Here is a 5,958-nt window from a genome sequence, read left to right as displayed (position 1 = left end):
TGAAATGAGGCACTGATCGATAATGTGTGTATTTAAAATATAGTTGGTTAATACCATAACAGAGCGGCAAATGCCATCCGGCCCATCGAAGCATGTGATAGATCCATTTGTCATAGCGCGACCAGAACTACGAGTATAATGCTCTGTTCTTCAAAACTAAGTCACAAATTTTGGTAGCAATTATGTCAGAAACAGAGAAAATTTACATTTTATTCAAGAATACCTTGTTTGCACTTGGTTACTTTGGTTAGTTTGTGCAGTTTTGACAATACATTTGATTGATTTTGTATTATTAAAAAATTAAAATGTATTTGATACTTGTGTGGGTGTGTCTTTGTCTATGTGCTATATGTGTTTATGTCTATTACTGGCACACTTTTTTCTTTTCTATACCGTACAATCAACAACGAAAATAATTACCAATCGTGAAAAGAGTCGTAACTTTTCCCAAGAATCTCGTTTAATAGAGTGATATCATGATATCAAGGTGGATAGAACAACCAAAGCCAGTTATTTTATATATAATATATGCTCCTTTTTATATCTTGCCTTATCTTTTGTCAATGATGAACTGATTTACCAAGACTTTCCAATAATTATGATCAAGTGTTGATTTGTATACATTTAGCATGTTAAGAACTTATAATAGTCACAATTAGTACAAATATGAGGCTCGATTACCGAGGAGACAGGTTATTAAATGCTCGCTGCATTTTGAGTTACTAAAAACAGTGGAACACTTCTGCTTTAAAACTTGAGAAAATTTCAGAAACCATGTGTTAATAGAATGATTGAAGTGAGAGTTAAATGTTCACGAATCATTACAACAAAGAATATAAGAAGAGTTTGGTTCCAAGAGGCATTAAGTCAAAGGGCTGCTTTGTGGATTTTTTCAATTGAAGATATTCCCAAAAGTAGCAGTAACCTTGTCAATCTAATAACATTGAAGCAGTAGAATAATAATAATCAATTTTGGTTACCTTAAAAAAATAATTGCAAATCTCTTTAACCTCCAAAACGTGCGAAGAAGAAAACAATAAATATAAAAGAAAATCATTCTTTTTGGTTCCAAAAGGCATTAAGTCCAATGAATAGAATAAGCTAGAGTTACAAGCATATCCATTCGAATCATTAATTGTCATCTAAACTTTAAAAATATAAAAATATACCAGAAAAATGTGACACCATGCAGCTATTGGACTTAATGCCATTTGGAAACAAACTCTTCATATCTCAGAACAATATTTATGGGCCTTGCTTTTAGAATATTACGAGACAGCTTTGTAGCTTTCTGCAAATATGAATAATGTATTTTTAAATAACATTATACCAAAATTAATACATTTTAATATGCAAAATAAAAGATCCCATTAGTCGGTAAAGTCGTACTTATAAATGAAATATAAATAAAGTAATGGTTCAAATGTTCATTGCTGATGTTCAAATATTGCAAAAAAGTTCCAAGTTTGCATTCCAAGTTTGTGTAATAACGTGACGAGAATATTCTAACAAAAACGTCTCAATAGTAGCTAATAGTTGAAGGCTTTAAGTGGCGTTGAGTGGCGATTCCATGTGGATTACGTAGTCATGGTAGAGGAAATTCGACAGGTTATAGAGCAAAAGTCTCTTTTGAAAATGTTCGCAGTTATGTGGTCATCCGTTAAAAGTCTTGGTTATCACTCATAATCTGCAAAAATATGAAAGTTGAAAAAGGTAAATGTAGTACTAAGTAGGCCTACTTATTCTAGGTATATACGCGGAGGGGACACTCACGTCATGCAAATGTGGTATTGGTATGTGCGGTGGTCAAGGATCCCTTTTTCAGGCTCTCCGGCAGTTCTAGATTTCACACCACGAAATAGTATTTTATGATTGTGCGCTCTTTAAGGGGGTACTACACCCCTGCAAATTTTTTTGCCTATTTTTGCATTTTTCTCAAAAATTATAGCACATTGGTGACAAGTAAGATATGTATATTATAGGGGCAAGGACTACAACTACCAATATATGCTCTATAATTTTTGAGAAAAATGCAAAAATAAGCACAAAATTGGCCAGGGGTGTAGTATCCCCTTAACGTGTTTAATTACAATTCTAAAAAAACCAACATTAACACCTAAAGTAAACATTAAAATGAGCAGAAATTTGCATAATTTTGGCTAAATTTGGATTGGTCATGATTAGTAATGTTAAATCCTACAAGTATACCACAGATAGCTTGGGAGATATCGAGTAATTTTTAATGATTTTCAGCCTTTTTCTTTTGTTTTCTATACATAAACACTGGTTTTGCATGCAAATTGGGTACATCATAGTCATACACTTCGTGGGCCTGTCTTAAAAAATAATGACTGTTAACCTATTTTTTTCCAAGCCAGAGGAATCAAGCAAGGGCTGATTTCAACCAACATAATGTCACTGTGGCTTCTGTGAAGAACAAATGAAATTTTGAGAGGGGGATTTATTTCTTGTGATGTGTTTATCTATGGGACTTTGATTTGGTGGTGTGAGATCTGCATTGGGACTGTATGTGTGAGTCTAGCTTTTGATTGAGCAAGTTAGCATTGTGCCCAAAAAGCTTTTATTAGCATTTGCATTAACCGATGAAGTGTTGGTGAACGTTTAACATGTAATCACAATGGCTATCTTCATTAGATAGCTGATATCAGATACACAAGGCTTTAAAAAGTTTTAAATAGCTTTCTTGCTCAAACTATGCTCATAAGTTAATTGGATGGAAATATTCTGAAATTAAGTACAATCAGACATAATGGTCATTTAGACCCACATTTGGATCATGCTCCAGCTCTTTGAGCCTCAAACACTGACAATAGAGGTTATCCATGTTCTATAAGCTGCATATCCTATCAACGACTGCTATACCTTGTTTAGGACATTCTAAAGAAGTACCTGCATGTGCAACCATGACTGTTTCAAAATAGCCCTCCAAAGTCATGCATGTAACTCCGAGGTCGTGCATTGAATTAGTTTGAATGAGGAATACTACGGGAACCAGTGCCTTTTGTTAGAAGTCACACATGAGTGAAGTGGATAACCTCTATTGTAGCTCTTTAGCCGAAATTTAAAACGGACACCTTATATACTGTGCCAAATAGTTTCCGAACACTTGGACACAAATCCCAATTTTAAAATTAAAGCATATTTGTGTAAATTTGTTAATCCTGCACATTATGACACCCCATTGAATCCAATGTGACCTCAAGAAGTAAAGTTACAAGCATTTGATTAGACAAAGGTCCCATTTTAAAAGTGACAAACTGGGCTATCAAGAAATCCACTGACTAGGCATATGGTTTGAGAGTAGTGGATGGCTAATTTATGCACGTCTTTTTATTTAAATCTAAAACAAAAGGAACAAAAGAATACTGAAACAAAGGAACTGAATATAAAATAAAAGTTGTGAATGTACGGAGAGAAAACTGAAAGTTTGTGCTTGAAATAAAGTTTGACGAAGAAACTGTGTTATCTCTTTATTGAGTAGTTGGAATCTTCTCGCCTTGAACAACAAGAGAAAAGTTTAATGTTGACATAAAGCAACACACATACGTAACACCTTACACGTCTGTTAATACATTTGGCTGAAAAATTTTAATGCAAGGAATAAATTTTTGCTTGCACCCGGTACCAACTTTTTAAAAAACGCCAATAAAGGACTGATTTTTACCTTTTTGATTAGGGATTTTACAGGGCTAATCATACCTACATGTATTTTGGCTATCTAATCAAGAAGTATCCACGTAGACATTATTTAAAGCAATATAGTGATTTGTTCCAGAGCGACGCCCTTAATTTTCCCGAATTTCTACTTTTTGGATGATTGTAATGCCTAATGGTGTAGTAAAATTTTTATATCCGGTTTTATTCCGAGTTCACCGATCGAATGATGGTCTCGTGCGTGTAAGCCCACGTGTATATAAATCATTGAATCAGTGACGTATAAACTGTGTGAATCACCGCTGAATACATGTAATACGATCGGCGAGCTAATACACGCATTATAGGCGCTGGAATGAAATAGCAATGTCTTCGTTTTGCCTCATTTGATTGGCTCGAATCTAAAAGGGGACAATGCAATTGAGTGAAAACTAACATTTAAATAGGAATCTGTTCTTTATACAATCCCTTATTATTGCTTATAATGTACCCTAAAATCATTCTCGAAATGCCAAATTTGACCGATATTTTTTACAAACGTAATTCGGACCTTTTGAACCCCTCCCCTTACGAAAGGACGTTATCACATTTATAGCTTGTTCCCTTACCACATCTAAAACAATGACGTAGATACTACATTTTCTGGAAAATCCCACTTCCAGATTTGTTTTTCCTTGGTCTCTGCCACATGAACAAATCATGCCTCATGTTAATGCGTTTTACTCGGGGAGGGTGGGGTGTGAGGGGATACGCCACGGGTTTAAATGGTATTATTTTAATAACACTATAACATTGTAAATAAATTATTAAAATTGTGTCAAAATACGCACCCCGAGGTCGGATACGCCCCGGGGGATACGCATTGAAGAAGGCTAAACCCCATGAGCTTTAATATTAATATGACCTCATTAAGTTTGGAGAATTTTTAGTAAAATCTCAACTCATCAATTCTGAGCGCACGAAAATGCATGACGTTGATATGAAACTATGATATTGCTAAAATGCAAAGGGGGGTTATATATAAATGTGGTAAATGGGTTTGTGTCAGTTACTTTTCAGGTATTGCGAGAAATCTAAATATTTTGCTTGGACCTTTGAGTATAGGCCCCTCATGATACTCAATACTCGGTTCCAAAAGCAAAATGTTTAGATTGTTCACATTATTTCTGTTACCGGTACCCTCAAACTAACTGTTGTTTATTGTCATTACCTTCCAACTACTGGTATGCTTACCTAATCAAGATCCTAATCTATGCAATTGGTTTTGCATCCTCCATCACGACGTACTCTAACTTCGGCTGCATCAGCTTGCAACTCTTTCATTTCGGCAAGTGAGTCTCGACGTACTCGAGCATCTTTCTGTATCAGTATCTCTTTTAGACCTTGCAGAGGTTCCGCATGATCTAGGTTCACGCAGTGTGCAGTAAATGCTATGGCAGCAATTGCAAGGAAGAGGAATAGAGCCTTTGCCATTGTCGTCGCAGGTGTATATTATCAGCAACCGGAATCTACTGAACTGCTATGTATTATGAGCAACCGATATGCTGAAAGCCTTATATAGGGTAAATTGTGATAAAGAAATGGTGCATGACCTGTTGATCATGCGTGATATGGCTGCTATATGATCACCGTGTATTTATTATTGGCTATATGAACAGTTCGTTTCCAAAGGAGATTAAAATTGCATTCGTTATTTCGTTCTGTTAAAATATTTTTTTTTTTAGAAAACCACTTTTCCAGAAAGTCACGACCTCTTCAAGAGTGTCCGAAAACTAGCTGGTGAAAGAGCACAACTGCAAGCAGAAATGGCTCTGTCAAAACTGAAGTAAAGAAGTCAGCAGCATAGCCATACCTTTAGTGCCAGGGCACAAAGCCAAACGTTTGTCCCCGTGTCAATTTTTCAGTCCGGTTTTAGTCATTAGTCATTAGTCATTAGACATTTTACTCTTTGCCGTCTTCGTTTTACCACTGAAAAATTTCTGTGGGGAGCAATTACACTCCATCCCAGAGGAAGATTAGAGGGAGTAGAAAAGCCCATTACAAATTAAAAAACAACAAAGCGTGTGGATGAGAGCATATCTCGACCGAAACCCTGAAAGGATGAGGTCCGGTTATGAGACAGCAATTGCTGAAAAAAATAATCAACACCGATAGGCAGAATGATTAATCAGGGGCGTTTCCAGGTTTAACGTTTCCTGGTGGGGGTTGGGAAAATTTTGAGACAAAGAAGAACAAAACTTTCCGGTTAACCGGTTGCATCATTTTGACCCAGTATTATCGATG

General features: G+C 35.7%; 1 long non-coding RNA gene across 1 annotated transcript; it reads right to left on the bottom strand.

Moving 5' to 3' along the window:
- Window positions 1-438: 438 nt before the first annotated feature.
- LOC140164496 (uncharacterized) lies at window positions 439-5,200 on the bottom strand. Its single transcript, XR_011860536.1, has 2 exons — window positions 4,909-5,200; window positions 439-1,687 (listed from the first exon to the last, which is right to left on the bottom strand). It is a non-coding gene; the product is annotated as an uncharacterized lncRNA (long non-coding RNA).
- Window positions 5,201-5,958: the final 758 nt, after the last annotated feature.

This window comes from Amphiura filiformis, chromosome 11, assembly GCF_039555335.1.
Source record: "Amphiura filiformis chromosome 11, Afil_fr2py, whole genome shotgun sequence".
NCBI classification, from domain to species: Eukaryota; Metazoa; Echinodermata; class Ophiuroidea; order Amphilepidida; family Amphiuridae; genus Amphiura; species Amphiura filiformis.
The sequence above is the reverse complement of the archived record's forward strand: the minus strand, read 5'-3'. Positions and strand labels throughout refer to the sequence as shown.